The 20,084-nt window shown below is 38.1% G+C and overlaps 1 non-coding gene across 1 annotated transcript; it reads right to left on the reverse strand.

The window, feature by feature from the left end:
- Positions 1–12,175: 12,175 nt before the first annotated feature.
- Positions 12,176–12,284, reverse strand: LOC112760232 (small nucleolar RNA R71). Its single transcript, XR_003180682.1, has one exon. It is a non-coding gene; the product is annotated as a small nucleolar RNA R71 (small nucleolar RNA).
- Between the last annotated feature and the right edge of the window lie 7,800 nt (positions 12,285–20,084).

A 20,084-nucleotide genomic window follows, 5' to 3' on the forward strand; every position in this document is an offset into this window, starting at 1 on the left:
CAAAATTCTTCTCACAGTCCACAAAACCCATATCATTACCCACAAAAGTCATACCACTCTCAGAACATAAAACCACAAAACAACCAATTCCATTCACAAAGTAGCCACCCTCAACCTCCAAATTTCACCCCAGCTGCACACCCTCCCCTCGAGGATAAGCTATCAAGGATAGAGAACCTACTGGCAATGCTCTTGGAAGAATCTAAGGACACAAGGACTTTCCAAGAGGAAGTAAAAACCATTATGCAGAACCGGTGGGTTGCCATTAAGAAGCTTGAGGCACAAGTTGGATATCTATCAAAGTAAATCACTACCCACAATTCTCTCAGTGATACCATGGCAAACCCAAGGGAGGAATCAGAAGAACAAGAAAAAGAGGCACCCATACCAAGTGAGATTTCTATGAAGAAGGAGGAGGTTATGAGAGTATATAAGCCTAAGGCTCCAAACCCACAGAGGTTACTAGTGGTGACAAAGGAACATGCAAACTCACTCCCAAAAAACTCAATGCAAAATCATGTAGAAGAAAGGAAGGAAGTCAATAAAGGGAGACCACACTACTCTAATGACACAGAGAGTTGCATAAAGGGTGAGTTCATTGAACCACCAATTCAAGAAGCACTTGATGAAGAGGATGCTCCAACCATCATACAACACCCAAGTCCTGAAATCAAGGTGGTGAAGGCAATCAACATGAACAATAACAAAAGGATGGTGACCAAGAAAAGAAGGACAATATTCATGAAGAAGAAAAGGTCAACCAAAAGTCATCCCACCCCTACCCCAACAAGCAAGTTTACTCAAGCTAACAACAGAAGAAGGCTTGCTGAGGAGAGGCACTCAAAACAAGGGGCATTAACTGGCTCCTCTTTCCTCTTGAGGTTATTCCTCTTAACAAACTGGAAGAAGAGGAAGAAAGTCGTGAACAACATGTCAAGCTAATGACATTAAAAGAGCACTTGTTGGGAGGTAACCCAACCGTAGGTAACATTTCCTTGCTTTGCTTAGTTTACTTTCAATAATTTGGCATATGATTGCACTCTAAGTTTGGTGTTGCCATGCAACAATTTGAATTTCAATCTTCACTGGGTACTTGCAACATTCTAAATTGACAGTGGCACACTAAGTTTAGTGTTGCCACTTAACTTTCATGCAAAGTACCATGCCAACACCACTTATTAATGCAATCACATTGTCTCTGTTTTACTTCTTGTGCTTTTGTTGTAAATCTTGCTTGCTGAAACACATGCATACTCACACTTCATTCTAAGACATTCATGATCCATCGTGGACTCCATCACCACTGTTTTAATTGTTGCTTGAGTATAAGCAATCATTCTATGTCTGGTGTGGGAAGGGGAAGAATAGGAGGAAAAGGGCAACAACAATGAAGATAAAATACAAGGTGGTAAAGTTCCTTTCTCCTCTTACTTATTTCCAGCACTTTAATTTGCATGATTGTCTTCTATTTTCTTTGTATGCATGTGTGATTACTCCTTGTGAATAAGCATGTCAATTCTATCTTTTAAACTTTTTGTTGATTAAGGCTGTGTTTTCTAGTCTGAATGTCATTACTGCATCCTTACTTTGCTTACTTGTATGCTTGTCCCTTTTGAATCAAATGAAAAGAGAATGAGTGTTTTATAAAAGACCAGAGTGGAGTTCATACTACGGAGTAAGTTCCTGAGTTTGTGGTGTGGTCATAAGTTAGCTAAGTTGGTTCAACCACAAGGTGGGAAGACAACTATCTGTCCTGAACCATATGCTTTGAATGCACCCTATGAGACTAGCTAAATAATAAGATCCTAATAAGAAAAAGGGAAAGAACAATAAAGGTTGAAAAATAAAAGAAAAAGAGTAAGCAATAAGGCTAAGCACCAATGGTTTTAATCTTGAGGCATGTGTCTGTGGTGCTCTTGTGTGAGGGATCTACTTGGATGAATAAGCTCTTAGGGGTGCCTTATCACTTGGTAACTTGGGTTAACTAACTCGGGATTATCAGCTGAAAGTCCACTATCAAGAGTAACCCTCAAAACAGAACATTTAGTAACCCAAAGAGGTGCTGGACACCAAGGTCTCAAGAAAAGAAAATAAATAAACTATGTGCCTGTGGTGTGTATGTATGGGGGAGAGGCTTGAGCAAGTAAGTCATTAGGGGTGCTTCAACACCTAGCACCTTGAACCAACTGGTTCGGGAGTGTTGGCTGAAATCTTATTTTAAAGAGTTGCCCCCTTACAGAGCACTTAGCCTAAGAACACAAATAAGCCCTGAAATGACAACAAAAGGATCAATGAATAAAAGTCTCATGGGATGCAATCACAGTGAGTATTCTAGGACATGATAAAGGTCTGAAAGCCAGGAATGAACCAAAATTGCTATGCATGAAACCACCATAAAACCAGGGACATGACTTCCACAAGAATGAATCATTTCTCTTGGCATTCCATTCATCATTCTCTTGTTCCAGTACTTGCTTAGGGACAAGCAAGCTTTAAGTTTGGTGTTGTGATGCCAGGGCATTTTGGCCAGTTTCACTGACTTTTTCTTTACTGTTTTTAAGGTAGTTTCATGCATTTTCTTAGAAAATAAGCGAGTTTTGGGTAGATATTCACTTACATCTTGATTCAAGCATACATTGTGCACTTTACATGATTTCATGAGAATTTTGCATGAATTATATGATAAATTGGATGATGCATGATCCCATGATTAAGAGCAAGACTTTGATGCACTTTGTTTGATTGATTTCAGGCCAAAAGAAGAAGAGAAGAGCCACGTTAGTGGCTACGTTAGTTACACTAACGTGGGCACTAACGTGGAAGGAAGGAAAGCGTCAACGTTAGTGAGAAAAGTTAGTGGCATTAACTTTGAAGAAAGGAAATGGAGCCAACGTTAGTGACACTTAACATTATCACTAACGTTGGACCAAGCTCATAAGTGGCCACGTTAGTTGTCACGTTAACTTAGTTAACGTGGCCTCTAACGTTAAGAAGTAAAGGGGAAGCCAACGTTAGTGACATTCAACTTTATCACTAACGTTGGCCAAGTCACAATAAGCCACGTTAACTCCCACGTTAACCTAGTTAACGTGGAAGCTAACGTGAAGAAGGGAGGTGATCGACAACGTTAGTGACACCCAACATTGTCACTAACGTTGGAAGGAACTCACAAAAGCCCCAATAAGCCACGTTAACTCCCACGTTAACTTAGTTAACGTGGTAGTTAACGTGGGCAAAAGTCCCACTTGGTAGCCTGACCATGCCTTCTTCAAACAAGAATAACTTGAGCCACAAAACTCCAAATGAGATGATTCTAGTGGCATTAGAAAGTAGGATTCCAGAGATTTCCAAGCATATATGGCACTACATGGTTGACACTAAATTTGAGGGAGAAAACCTGCCCCGAAAGTGGAATGATGAACATGGTATCAACCTGTATTAAGGCCAGCTGACCTCTTCACCTTCCAAGAAGTGTAACTCGAGTTGTAGAGCTCCAAATGATGCGCTTCCAAAGGCATTGGAAAGTAGACATCCAGGGCTTTCCAATAATATATAATAGTATAGGGTGGACACTAAGTTTGAGCTCCAGAAATTAGCAATAATGAAGCCCTGATTGCTAGCGTTATTGGCACTCAAGTTTTCTAGTAACGCTAGCAACTATGCCAGCGACCATGTTCACTTCAAAGGAGCATAACTTGAGCTACAGAGGTCCAATTGAGGTGATTCTAGTTGCATTAGAAAGCTGATATTCAGAGCTTTCCAACGATATATAATACTCTATATTGGGCATGAAATTGGAGCACAAACAAGAGGTATCTTTTAAGCCCCAAAAATACCAACTGGGCAGCAAGTGCAACGTTAGCCACAATAACTTTAGCACTAACGCCACACTTGTAGCGTTAGTGTGGCTAACTTTAGCACTAACTTTAGCACCGGACCTCAACTTGACTCACTTCTCTCTCAAGTCCACTTCAAAGCTCAAGCAAGCAAGCCCACAATTGTCAACCGATCAAGACCACAAGAATCATCTAGAATAGGAATTTTCATTTAATTGTAATTTGCTTTTAATTTCATTTTTTAATTTAGGAGAGCCTATATAAAGGCCTTAATCTTTACATTGAAAACATCTTGGAGAGTCTGGAAACTCTGCAATGAGGGATTGAAGAGGGGTCTTCGGACTCCCTCCCCTTACACACTTTTCCTTCTCTTTCTTTTAGTTGTAATTTTCATTTATGAATGTTGAATTTTTAATTTCAGTTTGAATCTTCATCTTTACTTTTCTGCACTTTCTTTCTTTTCTATTTTTATAGAGTAATGATCAACTAACTCTTTACATTGGGTTAGAGAGCTCTATTGTGATTCAATGGATTAAGTGTAGTTCTTATTCTTCTTCTTCTTTCTTTCCTCTTGATTTTACTAGAGAGCTTTCGATCTTCATCCAATTGGGTAGTTATCTTGGAAAAGAAACTATTCATACTTGGATCTCTTCTGAACCTTGAAAGAGGAATGAAGAGATCATGCTAGAAATGCTTTCTCATGCTGGACCAAATTGGGTGTGGATGGATATGTGACTATAATCCTTCCAACACTTGATTTGGGAAATGCATGTTGTATAATCAGTGACCATACTTCATATCTTCTCATGAGCAATTGACCAAGGAATTGGCTATTGATCAAGATTTGAGAGATCGAATTACAAGGAATTGTAATTCGATCACTTAAGATTGCCAAGGAGATCAATGAATGCATTGATTGAGGAAGAGATGAGAATGAACTTGATACGGAGGATTGCAATATCTCTTGATCCCAATGTTCATTTTATTTTTAGTTCTTACATTTACTTTTCTTGTTATTTTACTTTTCTGCACTTTATTGCTTTTCCTTTCTTTTCTGTCAATTTACAATTCCTGCTGCTCATTATCCAAATCTGAACCGTCTGACTAGGATAATTAATCAACCATTGATTGCTTAATCCGTTAATCTCTGTGGGATTCGACCTCACTCTTTTGTGAGTTATTACTTGACGACAATTCGGTACACTTGCCAAAGGGAGATTTGTTATGAGACAAGTTTTTCGTGCATCACTAGCATAATAAATGACATGCAGAAGCTTGTCATGTCTCTGCCCCAGCACTGCACCAATGGCGTGATCACTGGCATCACACATTAATTCGAATGGTAATGTCCAGTCTGGTGCAGAGATAACTGGTGCTGTGACCAGCTTAGCTTTCAGAGTTTCAAACGCCTGCAGGCACTCTGTGTCAAACATAAATGGCGTGTCAGCAGCTAGCAGGTTGCTTAGAGGTTTTGCAATTTTTGAAAAATCCTTTATAAACCTCCTGTAGAATCATGCATGCCCTAGAAAGCTTCTGATTGCCTTAACATTGGCAGGTGGTGGTAATTTTTCAATTACCTCTATTTTAGCTTGATCCACCTCTATTCCCTTGTTTGAAATTTTATGCCCAAGGACAATCCCTTTAGTCACCATAAAGTGTCATTTTTTCCAGTTTAAAACTAGGTTGGTCTCTTGGCATCTTTTCAGAACAAGTGCTAAATGGTCAAGGCAGGAGCTGAATGAGTCTCCATATACTGAGAAGTCATCCATGAAGACTTCCAGAAATTTTTTCACCATATCATAGAAAATAGAGAGCATGCATCTCTGAAAGGTTGCAGGCGCATTGCACAGCCCAAATGGCATCCTTCTGTAAGCAAACACTCCAGATGGACATGTGAATGCTGTTTTCTCTTGATCTTGGGAATCTACTGCAATTTGGTTGTAACCTGAATAGCCATCCAAAAAGTAGTAATAATCATGACCTGCTAGTCTCTCTAGCATTTGGTCTATGAATGGTAAAGGAAAGTGATCCTTTCTGGTGGCTGTATTGAGCCTTCTGTAGTCAATACACATGCGCCACCCTGTAACTGTTCTTGTAGGAACCAGTTCATTTTTTTCATTATGAATCACTGTCATGCCTCCTTTTTTTGGGACGACTTGGACAGGGCTCACCCAGGGGCTATCAGAAATAGGATAAATAATCCCAGCCTCCAGTAGTTTGGTGACCTCTTTCTGCACCACTTCCTTCATGGCTGGATTTAGCCGCCTCTGTGGTTGAACCACTGACTTAGCATTATCCTCCAATAGGATCTTGTGCATGCATCTAGCTGGGCTTATGCCCTTAAGGTCACCTATGGACCACCCAAGAGCTGTCTTGTGTGTCCTTAGCACTTGAATCAGTGCTTCCTCTTCCTGTGGAATTAAAGTAGAGCTTATGATTACTGGAAAAGTGTCACCTTCTCCCAGAAATACATATTTCAGGGATGGTGGTAATGGTTTGAGCTCGGGTTTAGGAGGTTTTTCCTCTTCCTGAGAAAATTTCAGAGGCTCTTTTAATTCCTCAGAGTCCTCTAGATCAGGCGGAACATCTTTAAAGATGTCTTCCAGCTCTGATTCGAGACTCGCAGCCATGTTGATCTCCTCCACCAGAGAGTCAATAAGATCAACTTTCATGCAGTCTTTTGGTGTGTCTGGATGCTGCATGGCATTGACAGCATTCAACTTAAACTCATCCTCATTGACTCTCAGGGTTACTTCCCCCTTTTGGACATCAATGAGTGTTCGTCCAGTTTCTAGGAAAGGTCTTCCTAGAATGAGAGTAGCACTCTTGTGCTCCTCCATTTCCAGCACTACAAAGTCAGTGGGAAAGGCAAATGGCCCAACCCTGACAATCATGTCTTCAATCACGCCTGATGGGTATTTAATGGAGCCATCAGCAAGTTGGAGACATATCCAGGTTGGTTTAACTTCTTCATTTAAACCAAGCTTTCTGATAGTGGATGCAGGTATTAGGTTGATGCTTGCCCCAAGATCGCATAAAGCTGTCCTGGTGCAATTTACCTCTAATGTGCATGGTATCAGAAAGCTTCCGGGATCTTTAAGCTTTTCAGGAAAGCTTTTCAGAATGACTGCACTGCATTCTTCAGTGAGGAAAACTCTTTCAGTTTCTCTCCAATCCTTCTTATGACTCAAGATCTCTTTCATGAACTTGGTATAAGAAGGTATTTGCTCAAGTGCCTCTGCAAACGAAATCTTTATTTCAAGAGTCCTGAGATAATCTGCAAAGCGAGCAAATTGTTTATCCTGCTCCTCTTGGCGGAGTTTTTGAGGATAAGGTATCTTGGCTTTATATTCCTCAACCTTGGTTGCTGCAGGTTTATTCCTACAGAAGTGGTTGAAGAAGCCTTTTTAGATGGGTTGTCATCAGCACTTGTGTGTGTCTGATCCCTCACTGGCAATTGAGTGCTAGAGTTAGAAGATGGAGTGACGTTAGATGCCAACTCCTCATCTGTTCCTAGCGTCTGAACGCCAGAACTGTGCTTCTTTTGGGCGTTCAACGCCAGTTCCTTGCTTGTTTCTGGCATTGAACGCCAGTCCTGAGCATAATCTGGGCATTCAGCGCCAGCCTTCCACCCAATTTTTGGCGTTTTAACGCCATAATTATTTTTTCCCGGGCTCTTACTGTCCTCAGATGGATTTTGGGTGGTTTGCTCATTTCTTGGCTTCCTGCTGCCTTGAGGTGGGGTATTTAATATTTTCCCACTTCTTAATTGAACTGCTTGGCATTCTTCTGTTATTTGTTTTGACAGCTGCTACTTTGTTTGCTTTAATTGTACTTCCATATTTATATTAGCCATCCTTGTCTCTTGTAGTCTATCCTTGAATTCGGCTAACTGCTTTGTTAGAAAATCCAACTGCTGATTGAATTCAGTAGCTTGTTCAGCAGGACTGAGTTCAGTAGTTACTATTTTAGCCTCTTCTTTCATGGAAGGTTCACTGCTTAGATACAGATGCTGATTTCTGGCAACTGTATCAATGAGCTCTTGAGCTTCTTCAATTGTCTTTCTCATGTGGATAGATCCACCAGCTAAATAATCTAGAGACATCTGAGCTCTTTCTGCAAGCCCATAATAGAAGATGTCTAACTGAACCCACTATGAAAACATTTCAGAGGGGCATTTTCTTAGCATCTCTCTGTATCTCTCCCAGGCATCATAAAGAGATTCATTATCTTCTTGTTTAAAGCCTTGGATGTCCAGCCTTAGCTGTGTCATCCATTTTGGAGGAAAGTATTGATTCAGAAATTTTTCTGTCAGCTGTTTCTATGTCTTTATGCTAGCCTTAGGTTGGTTATTTAACCACCTCTTAGCTTGGTCTTTTATAGCAAATGGAAACAGTAATAATCTGTAGACATCCTGATCTACTTCTTTATCATGTACTATGTCAGCAATCTGTAAAAACTGTGCCAGAAACTCTGTAGGTTCTTCCTGCGGAAGACCGGAATATTGGCAACTTTGCTACACCATGATAATGAGCTAAGAATTTAACTCAAAACTACTGACTCCGATGGAGGGTATACAGATACTACTCCCATATGAAGTAGTAGTGGGGTTAGCATATGACCCCAGAGTCCTTCTGGACTGTTCATTTCCACTTATGTCCATGAAGGAAAAAGGGAGATGATGCAGATTGCAATTAAAATATTTTTAAATTTTTTTTTAAAAAAGAACGAATAAAATAAAAAAATAAAATACTAAAAGTTAAATATAGATTTCGAGAATTCAGAATAAAATAAAAAAATATTTTAAAACTAAAATAATTACTTGATTAAGAAGATTTGAAAAATTTTGGATATAATTTTTGAAAAAGATTTTAAATTTTGAAATAAAAATCTGAATTTTAAAAGTAAATTTCAAAAATTTGCTTTAAAATAGAGAGAAAAGATATTTTTAAATTTAAAGAGGAAAGAGAAAAATAATAAAATAGCACAAGATTTAAAATTTTTAGATCTAATACTCCTTGTTTTCGAAAATTTAGAGGGAAAATACCAAGGAACACCAAACTTAAAAATTTTATGATCAAGACACAAGAAAAACTCAAGAACACTTTGAAGATTCACAAGAACACCAAGAACAAAAGAAAGAACACCAAACTTAAAATTTTTAGAAGACCAAAATAAATTTTTGAAAATTATATAAAGATTAACAAGAAAACACCAAACTTAAAGTTTGGCACAAGATTAAATCAAGAAAAATTATTTTTGAAAAAGATTTTTAATAGAACCGGTGCCCAATCATCAAGAACATAAACCAATGCTCTAGCCAGTTGAGTAGTAAATGTAACACTTGTTTTGAAGAATTATTTTTAATAACTAATACTGAAAATTTTTTTTCTGAAACTAATGTTTTGAAAAGGCACAAGAAAAACAAGAAAAGGAACAGAATAAGAAAAACTAAAGATCAAACAAGAAAAAAATAAACAAGAACAACTTGAAGGTGAAGAAAGAACAAAGAACACAAATTTCGAAAATTTAAAGGAAAATAAAAACATGCAATTGACACCAAACTTAAAATATAAAATTAAACTCAAACAGAAAAACTCAATTATTAAGAAAAATAAAATAAAATTTCGAAAAATTTTTGAAAGAAAAAAATAAGGATTCTAAAATTTTAACCAAAAACAATAATGGGAGACTCTAAACCAAAAAGAAAAATTTTTCCTAATCTAAGCAACAAAATAAACCGTCAGTTGTCCAAACTCGAACAAATCCCCGGCAACGGCGCCAAAAACTTGGTGCACGAATTGTAAATCACACTTTTCACAACTCGTACCACTAACCAGCAAGTGCACTGGGTCGTCCAAGTAATACCTTACGTGAGTAAGGGTCGAATCTCACGGAGATTGTTGGCTTGAAGCAATCTATGGTTATCTTGTAACTCTTAGTCAGGAAAACAATTCACTTATCAAATTGAGGTGCTAAAAATAAAAGAGCATGAATTAAATACTTGTGATGCAGTAATGGAGAATGTATTGGAGTTTTGGAGATGCTTTGTCTTCTGAATCTCTGCTTTCCTCTGTCTTCTTGTTCACGCATGCACGTTCCTTTTATGGCAAGCTTTATGTTGGTGGATCACTGTTGTCAATGGCTACCATCCGTCTTCTCAGTGAAAAGGGTCCAGGTGCGCTGTCACCGCACGGCTAATCATCTGTAGGTTCTCAATCATACCGGAATAGGATTTACTATCCTTTTGCGTTGTCACTACGCCCAGCACTCGCGAGTTTGAAGCGCGTTACAGTCATCCAATCCCTGAATCCTACTCGGAATACCACAGACAAGGTTTAGACTTTCCGGATTCTCAAGGATGCTGCCAATGGATTCTAGCTTATACCACGAAGATTCTGATTAAGGAATCCCATTGATATTCATTCAATCTAATGTATAATGGAGGTGGTTGTCAGGCACGCGTTCATAGTTTGAGAATGGTGATGAGTGTCACGGATCATCACATCCATCATATTGAAGTGCGAATGAACATCTTAGATAGAAACAAGCGTGTTTAAATAGAAAACAGAAATACTTGCATTAATTCATCGAGACACAGCAGAGCTCCTCACCCCCAACAATGGAGTCTAGAGACTCATGCCGTTAAAGAGTACAAAGTTCAGATCTAAAATGTCATGAGATCCAAAATAAATCTCTAAAAGTTGTTTAAATACTAAACTAGTAACCTAGGTTTACAGAAAATGAGTAAACTATGATAGATAGTGCAGAAATCCACTTCTGGGGCCCACTTGGTGTGTGCTAGGGCTGAGACTAAAGCTTCTCACGTGCCTGGGCTGTTTTGGGCGTTCAACGCCAGGTTGTAACCTGTTTCTGGCGTTGAACTCCAACTTGTAACTTGTTTCTGGCGCTGGACGCCAGACTGCAACATGGAACTGGCGTTGAACGCCAGTTTACATCGTTTATCCTTGAGCAAAGTATGGACTATTATATATTTCTGGAAAGCCCTGGATGTCTACTTTCCAACGCAATTTGAAGCGCATCAATTGGACTTCTGTAGCTCCAGAAATTCCATTCCGAGTGTAGAGAGGTCAGGATCCAACAGCATCTGCAGTCCTTTTTCAGCCTGAATCAGATTTTTGCTCAGCTCCCTCAATTTCAGCCAGAAAATACCTGAAATTATAGAAAAACACACAAACTCATAGTAAAGTCCAGAAATATGAATTTTGCCTAAAAACTAATGAAAATAAACTAAAAACTAACTAAAACCTACTAAAAACTATATGAAATTAACCCCGAAAAACGTATAAAATATCCGCTCATCACTATCTTATTTCGAATTCAAATTTTAAAGACTTAATTTCAAAATCAAATCTTTTTCAGATCTTTTCAATTCTTATCTTATGTTGTTGACTTTTCCTTTTTCAATTTTAAATTTTAAAACTTTTTAAAATCAAATTTTCTTTTTCAAATCTTCTATCTTATCTTTTATCTTTCTTAGTTAGTTACATGTTTTATCTTATTCTCTTTTTATTTTTCCTTATCTTTCTTCTTTTTCAAAACTTTCTAACTACTTTCTCTCTCTTCTTTTTTGAAAATTTCCTCTTCTTTTCCTTCTTTATTTTCAAAAGTATCTTCCCTTCTCTCTCTATTAATTTTTGAAAACTATCCTCATTTAAGGAAATATTCTTTTCTTCTCTTCTTGATCTATATCTCTCTGACAAAGGACCTCTATACTTTGACATAGAGAATCCTTTTCTTTCTCTCTTCTTGTATTCTTTCTTCTTGTTTATGAGCAGGAACAAGGATAAAGAACTCTCTTTGATCTTGATCTTGAACCTGAGAGGACCCTAAGAAAGCATTTACAACAAGCTAAAGCACAACATTTCAGAGGAAACCTCACGGAGCTAGTCGAACAAGAAACAGAAAATACAAGCATGGCAGCCAAACAGAACAATGAAGGAGATGTAAGGAAGGTTCTTGGTGACTTCACTGCACCCACTTCTGACTTCTATGGAAGAAGTATCTCTATACCTGCCATTAGAGCTAATAACTTTGAGCTAAAGCCTCAATTAGTCTCTCTAATACAACAGAATTGCAAGTTCCATGGACTTCCACTGAAAGATCCACATCAGTTCTTATTTGAATTCTTGCAAATATGTGATATTGCTAAGACTAACGGAGTGGATCCTGAGGTCTACAAGCTTATGCTTTTCCCTTTTGTTGTCAGAGACAGAGCTAGGATATGGTTGGATTCTCAACCTAAGAAAAGCCTAGAGTCTTGGAAAAAGTTGGTCAATGCTTTCTTGGCTAAGTTCTTTCCACCTCAAAAGATGAGCAAGGTCAGGGTGGAAGTTCAAACTTTTAGACAAAAAGAAGGTGAATCCCTCTATGAAGCTTGGGAAAGATACAAGCAATTGATTAGAAGGTGTCCTCCTAACATGCTCTCAGAGTGGTCTATCCTAGGAATCTTCTATGATGGTCTATCTGAGATATCCAGGGTGTCTTTGGATCATTTTGCTGATGGATCACTCTACTTAAAGAAAACATCTGCAGAGGCCCCGGAACTTATTGAAATTGTTTCAAACAACCAATACTTTAACAAAAACAAGTATAAACAGACTCAAACAAAAGATAAAGATAAAAAAGAAAAGCAAATATTTTTGAAAATTTTTTTTTGAAAAAGAAAATAAAAGACTCAAACAAAATAGGAAAAAGTGCCTAATCTAAGCAACAAGATAATCCGGTTGTTTGTCGAATCCAAACAATCCCCAGCAACGGCACCAAAAACTTAGTCCACGAAACTAGCTCCGCAGAATTCGCACAGATAGACCGGCAAGTATACCGGGTCATCCAAGTAATACCTCAGGTGAGTGAGGGTCGATCCCACGGAGATTGTTCATTTGAGCAAGCAGTGGTTATCTTGCAGATCTTAGTTAGGCGGATAGAAAATATAGTTTGTCATGGAAAACGCATTAAACAGATAAATAAATAAAACATTACTAGATATGTATGAAATCAATGGTGATAGAACGGTTGAGGCTTCGGAGATGCTTTGTCTTTCTGGATTAACTTTTCTTACTATCTTCCTCAATAATTTTCTGATTCCTTCAATGGCAGTCGTAAGTGATTAACTCATGTCCTCTCATCAATTTAACCTCATCTACTGCAGGAATCCAGCATGTTGAAGTGACTCATGTCCTCTCATCAAGCCACTTCTAGGTTTCTCACTGTAGCAGAAGATGAAGCTCTAAGCAATCCACTCTCATCCACGATCCTACTAAAGGTGCCACAGACAAGGCAGATCTTTCGGATCAGAGAGTGCTACTTCTCTGACTCTAGTCTTAACACCACAGAGACCTCACGCACCCATAGTCAATGGAATTTTATGTCACGTATCCAAAGTTGCTCAGATGCTCTATTGGAATCCGCAATGCAATCTTTAGCTTTAGTTCAACGCTATCCGGATTACGACTCACACAAAACCCAAGTAGAACAAGAGTTGATGGTTATCAGTGGTTAAGAGAAGGGGGGTTGAATCTTAGCCCCTTTTTTGCTTAGTAACGCTTGCTGGCCTTTTGATGTAGCTTCAGGAGACTCTTTGCTTTTTGTCTCATACCTAGCCACGAGACATTTTCTTTTTGTCTCGTAATCGGGCAAGAGATATTTTTTGGTTTTATCTCCTATTAGCAGAAACAAAAATGGAGTAGAAGAGAGAGAAAATCACACCACGAAGTATCCTAGTTCGGCTGCCATGTGCAATGTAGCCTACATCCAGTCTCCATCACAACAATGATGGAATTTCACTATAATCTTTATTGATTACATACACCAATTCTCCCTAGGAACTAACCTTCCTATCCGGGACAAGTCCAGAATCTAACCCTAATCCTAAACTTGACTTGGTCACCTACCAAGCTTTTAATTGCAAAGTGCTAACCCAACTTGCAAGGGGATTCCCATAGAATCATGAAACACAACACAGATGTACAAAGGACCTCTAAGGACATCTATGGCTTTTTCTTTTAATTTTTCACACTCTGCCTCTTTCCGCTCTATGGCTTTTTCTTACAAACCTCACTATTTGCCTTTTTTCATGAGACTTAAGACAGACAAAATTAAACAGAAAAATACAAAATGAGATATATTGAAGGAGAAGAACTTCTGTTAGCTTAGAAGCTATGAGAACTCTGTGCTTTCACTCTTTTCTCCTTGCTTCAAGCCCTGGCTGTTCTCCTTTATTTATAGAAGGGGAAGCCTCCACGGTTGAAACTGTTGAACCAAGCTAAACTTCTTCTTCATGCAAAAACCGGTTCGGCCAGAGAGAGAGGAGAGATAACCGAATGCTAAAACCAACATGCAATTACTTCTGTGTCTTCCCTTTACACCAAGCTTCATCAATCCAAGCTACCCATCTTGACTTGCACTCCAAGAAGGATTCCTAGCCCTTGATGCGTTCTTGATGCATGATAGCTCTTCTTGCTCCACTTTTGCTTCCTCCTTTACGTAGCCTCTCTAGCTAACCTCTGTGATGGATGACCACAAAGCAGAGACGAGCCATAACTCCAAGGATCTTCTTCCTCTGATCGAATGGATCTTCTTTCATTTTTGGTATGGAGAGGTTGAGCTTACTTCACCACATCTTGCCTTTCTTGGTGAAGATCTCAGCCACAACATACTTTTTGTTTTTTTTTCTTGCCATCATTACAATGGTCTTGTTACTAGCTCCTTCTTCTTTTTGGTAGCCTGCTTTAGCTTCCATATTTTCCTAAGAAGTGATCGAAAGAAAAGAGAGAGTAGAGAGAGAAGAGAGAGAAATTTGAACAATAATCAATGTAATAAAGAAAGAGAATTAGAATGAATTAAATTTCCCACATCCCTTTGCTGAGTAGCGTGCATCATTAAGGCAATCAATCAAATCAATTGCTATTTCTCTCTCATGATTCCAATGCAATTAATGTTAGTTAAATAAATTTGAAATCCACCCCATGATGGAAGTGAGATCCGTTGGAAGCATGCAGCAAAACATTTGATTTCTCTCTTTTCTTCATTTCGGACCAAGCTAGTTGGTATCCAACCAAAATTTGAATTGGGCTGATAATAATGTTTAAAGGATCTGCCCCAATAACAAGATATTGCTTCAGCCATAACACTTAAACATTTTGAACAAGGCTGAATGTTTACATTCACATTGGGCTTGCAATTTTTTTTTCGGCCCAATAATAAAATCTGCATAACACAAAATTATTATTTAGCAAATATGTATTAAGGATCAAGTTAATAATTTTGTATTTAATTATTTTAATAATGTTTGATCATCATCAATTTAAATTGGAGTTTTCCAAACTCATCAATCTCCCCCTTGATGACAAACATTATTAAAAATTGAAATGGAAAGAAATTAAAGATTAGAGTATTCCCTTTGAAGATTAGAATTCCTTTCCATTCCAATTGTTACATGGCTCCCCCTAAATATATGTCATTTTACCATGGAAAGCTTTACCTGTAACCCTTTTTAAAATCAAGCTTAAGGCAACTATGTTATTCAACATATGTGATTTGAAATGTTGAATGGCTTGATTTATAAGCAGAATTGGAGTGATAAACAAAACTCATTTGTTATCATATAAATGATTTTCTGCTCAATCTCAAACAAAGCATTTGAGTACATATCAACCAAAAATATTTTGATAATTCCAAAAAATTTGCTGCCAAAACTTGAACCATATTTTCCAACCATCAAAAGTTTTCTGTTTATAGCAAGAAAAACATTTTAATCAAATATAATCATATCAGAGCACACAAAGTTTTGTCCAGCAATCATTCATATATCAGAGCATAAGGAATTACCAAAGAATAATAGCTAATTTCAGAATCCATCAAACATAACAAAGACAAAACATTGGAACACATCCAACATGCATATCATCACAACAAATCATTGAAACAAGGGTGATCATGAATCATAAAAGATTTTAGCCCCTGTTTTTCCTGTTTCTTTCAATTTTTAATTTTTTCAGCTTTCCTCCCCATTTTGTCATCAAAGGGGCACCTGCAAAAAATGACAATGGAATACAAAATATATCCAGAATCAAAATATCAAGAGTTTAACAAAGTATCACAGGTCTAGAGTATCCAAACAGTCTACAAGAACAAAACAGTCCAAACATAACCATAATTCAACAAGAGACAGGTAAGTCAATCATCAGAAAGTTTGTACTCAGATCCAGTTTCATCATCCTTATCAGCAGCCCCCATTTCTTCTTCAAAAGTCTGAAGCATTAGACCCACTCATTCTTGGCACTTTGTCCGAGCTTTTTCATTTTCAAATGCTAGTTTGCAAGCGGCCTTGTACGATTGCACCATCAGTTTTGACATATTTAAGAACTCATTGAGTACCTCCACGATTGAATCTGCCACCTTGGACAGCTCGACTGGGCGGCTTTCAAGGTCACTGTTCGATGGTTCAGAGGGCATTGAGCGCTTGCCTTTCGTGCTTTCACCTGAAACTCCTCCTCCCTTAATGATTGAGACTTTATTCTCTACAGCTTCATTTGTTAGATCAACTTTAAAATATTCAAAAATACTGGTGAGAAAAATCCCATAGGGAAGGTTTGCCTTTTTGGTACTTTTAACAGATTCCCACATATGCCTTATCATAAGATATGCAAAAGAAATTTGAGATGAAGTAACAATAGAAAAAAGCACAAGAGTGTCAGAAACTGTTACTCTGTGATGTGAACCACCTTGTGGCATTAGAATGTGAGAAATGATTTTGTGAAGAAGAAGTGTTCTTTCAGGACCAAGTACCTTGAGGGTTGGAACCGCATCATCCAGATCAGAAAGACCCTCGCAGATTTTATTTAAAGCAGTCTGGTAAGTGACCCCAACCTGTGAATCCCATGCTTTTGACATATACGCTCTTGGTCCTTCATCAACATAACCCAGGGCAGCGCTTATTGTTTCTCTGTTTAGAGTCATGTAGACTTGCTTCACATAGGAATGGATTGCACCATCAATCAGCCTCATATTTGCATAAAACTCTCAAACCAAGGCTGGGTAAACGGGCTTCTGAATGTTGAACAGGGGAGTCCATTTCAGGTTCTCAAACAGAGGAATAAAGTTGATTCCTTTAGCAGCAAGTGAGTCCAGGTTCACTATGTGTGAAGCACACAAGTGACGTTTCTTCAACACCTCTTTGTGGAACTCATAAGAGGCACACGAATTGAATCTCGCTGGATCAAAATGTGAATGAGGTTTGTTGTATTTATTTTTAAAATCCAGTCATTCCAGATTGGCTGGTTCCCTTGTGTTGTGTAATACAAAGCTTTTTGACTTCTGTGAGCTTTGGCCAGGGGTTGCCTTCTTTGGAGGAGATGAAGGTAGGGATGTATGAGATTCATCTTCTTCTTCAACCACGGGTTCCTTCTTCTTACGTGATGATGATCGCGGATGGATGACTTTCTTCCTCATTGTTTCGGTTGAATGTGAAGAGGAAGATGAGGAGGATGAAGAGTGTATATGTATGTGTGTATGTGTGTATGAGTTTGAGGAGTGGAAGAAAATGGAGGTTTCTTAGAGGAATGGATTCGGTCACTTTTTCTTGGTGTAACTTTTTTTTTCATGTTATGAGAAATGAGGAGGTGAGAGGGAAAATGAAAAGAGCTGAAGAAAGTGGTGAGAGGAGGGAGGTTAGGGAAGCATTTAATGTTGAGTGGAGAGAGAGAATGAAGGAGTTATTACCCATTAAATGGCACGGTTATTAACCTAGGAAGGATTTTAAAATTAAAACTGAAAGGTTAGCTCCTAGAATCAAGGGATGAGGGGAGAATAAAGATTTGATTTGACAACCACTCTTTTCTACAAGATTTGATATGACAACTTCCCAAAAGTATGATTAAAAATTGAGAGACTCAAAAACGGGTCAGAGTAAGGTCAAAAAGATAATCAAGATTTAGATGAGAATTGCGGAATGTAAAATTGGCGGGAAACGTAAATGACAAGAAATTTAAATGGCGGAATCTTAAATTGCATGAAGTAAAGAGCAGAAGCTAAATTACTGAAATTAAAGGGAATGGGGGTGATTGCATGAATTTAATTGCAGAATGTAAAGAGAAAGTGAAATCAGAAATGGGGAATTCATTGGGTTATAGGAGATATTGAGATCTCCGAATCAAAACATGTTTATCTCTTCCTCAACCAATGCGTTCATTGAATTTTGCTTGGCAATCTTATATGATTGGATCCCAATCCCTTGGCTCACCAATTCTCTCTAAAAACGAACAAATTCCCAATCCCTTGGTTTAAATGTTCATAAGAAGAGATGATGCTCGATCACTGATTATACCACACAGTTTCATGAACCACAATTTGGTAGGATTACATGTCACAATATCCATCCAAACCCCAATCCAATTCACTGTGAGAAAGCTTCTCTAGCATGAATCCTCCATTCCTTTCCCAAGGTTCCGAAGGATCCCAATTATGGGTAGTTTCTTTCCCAAGACAACTACCCAATGGAATTAGATCGAGAAGCTTTCTAACAAAATTCAAGAGAAAAGATTGAAGAAGAAGATAAACTATTATTGATTCATTGAATTACAATAGAGCTCCCTAACCCAATGAAAGGGGGTTTAGTGAGTCATAGCTCTGAATTCAATTACAAAGATATGAAAACTAGCCAAATGAAAAGGTAAAAAGTCCTCCCTAACTTAAATTCTATCCTATTTATACACTTTCTATATTGAGCTTCTGTTGTGTTTCTTGGGCTTTGAGGCCTCTCCCTGCTTTCCTTTTGCCTTGGGTTTATGATCCATAATCTTGATGAGGCTGTTGATCCAAATTCTGTAACATTCATTGAGCCAACTTAGTGATAATCAAATAATGACACATGACTCAATAAATTGAAATTTCAGACTCATCAATCCTTCAGGCCCAATCCCATAAACCATGATATTCAATTGGGTTTCATACCAGAGTAAGTTTAAGTTAATGTTTGTGCTCAAATACTAACTTAAACCGCAATATTTTTGGCCCAGAAACCTTTTCCAAGAGTGGCGTTTAAGTTGCAGTTTAAGCTTAAACTGTAGCTTAAACGCCAGACACTTCCAGTGATGCCTTTTGTGGAAGCACGTTTAAGCTTCAGTTTAAGGTTAAACTGAAGCTTAAACGTGGAAATGGAAGAAGGCAGCCCTGGAGGGTAACTTAGTCGAACACGTTTAAGCTTCAGTTTAAGGTTAAACTGAAGCTTAAACGTGGAGATAGAAAAGGCAGCCCTGGAGGTCGAACACGTTTAAGCTCCAGTTTAAGGTTAAACTGGAGCTTAAACGTGGAAGCTGAGAAAGGTAGCCCTGGAGGTGTCGAACACGTTTAAGCTCCAGTTTAAGGTTAAATTGGAGCTTAAACGTGGAAATGGAGAAAGCAACCCTGGAGGAGAAAACTTGGTCGAACACGTTTAAGCTCCAGTTTAAGGTTAAACTGGAGCTTAAACGTGGAAATGGCTCCCTGGTGCACTTCCCATTTCTGGCGTTTAATCTCCAGTTTAAGGTTAAACTGGAGGTTAAACGTGGAAATGCTTCCTGAGTGGCATTCTCATTCTGGCGTTTAACCTCCAGTTTAAGGTTAAACTGGAGGTTAAACGTGGAAATGCTTCTTTGGTGAGACTTTCATTCTGGCATTTAACCTCCAGTTTAAGGTTAAACTGGAGGTTAAACTTCAGTTTCAGCATTTCTTAGCCTTCATGATTCTGGCGTTTAAGCTCCAGTTTAGGCTTAAACTGGAACTTAAACTCCACATGTGATATTCAAGCTTCCTTTATTGACTTTGTTGCTTCCTTGCCTAGCCTCTTCTTCCCTGAAATCATCCAAACAATTGCATCAAAGTCTTGCAAAATTTCATGAGAAATCTTCCATTCATAGCATTCAAGTAATATAACTAAAAACTCATGGAATTTGCATCAAAATCATATTGTTTGGATGGTTCATTGCTTTGTTATTCATTTAACCATTCTTGGTTACTTTAAGCTCAAGAAAATGCATAAAACCACTAAAACTAACAGAAAAATACTAGTGAAACTAGCCTAAGATGCCTTGGCATCAGTGGGACCCATGATAATTAATGTCAGCGCAGTCTCCCCCTGTTTCAATGCCTTGTTCACCACGTCCTGAAATTTGTCTCCTGCTTACCTACGAGACAAAAAAAAAAACAGAATAAAAAATTCACAAATTATCAACAGAACTTAATTCTATC

Source organism: Arachis hypogaea, chromosome 16 (assembly GCF_003086295.3).
Source record: "Arachis hypogaea cultivar Tifrunner chromosome 16, arahy.Tifrunner.gnm2.J5K5, whole genome shotgun sequence".
Classification (NCBI taxonomy): Eukaryota; Viridiplantae; Streptophyta; class Magnoliopsida; order Fabales; family Fabaceae; genus Arachis; species Arachis hypogaea.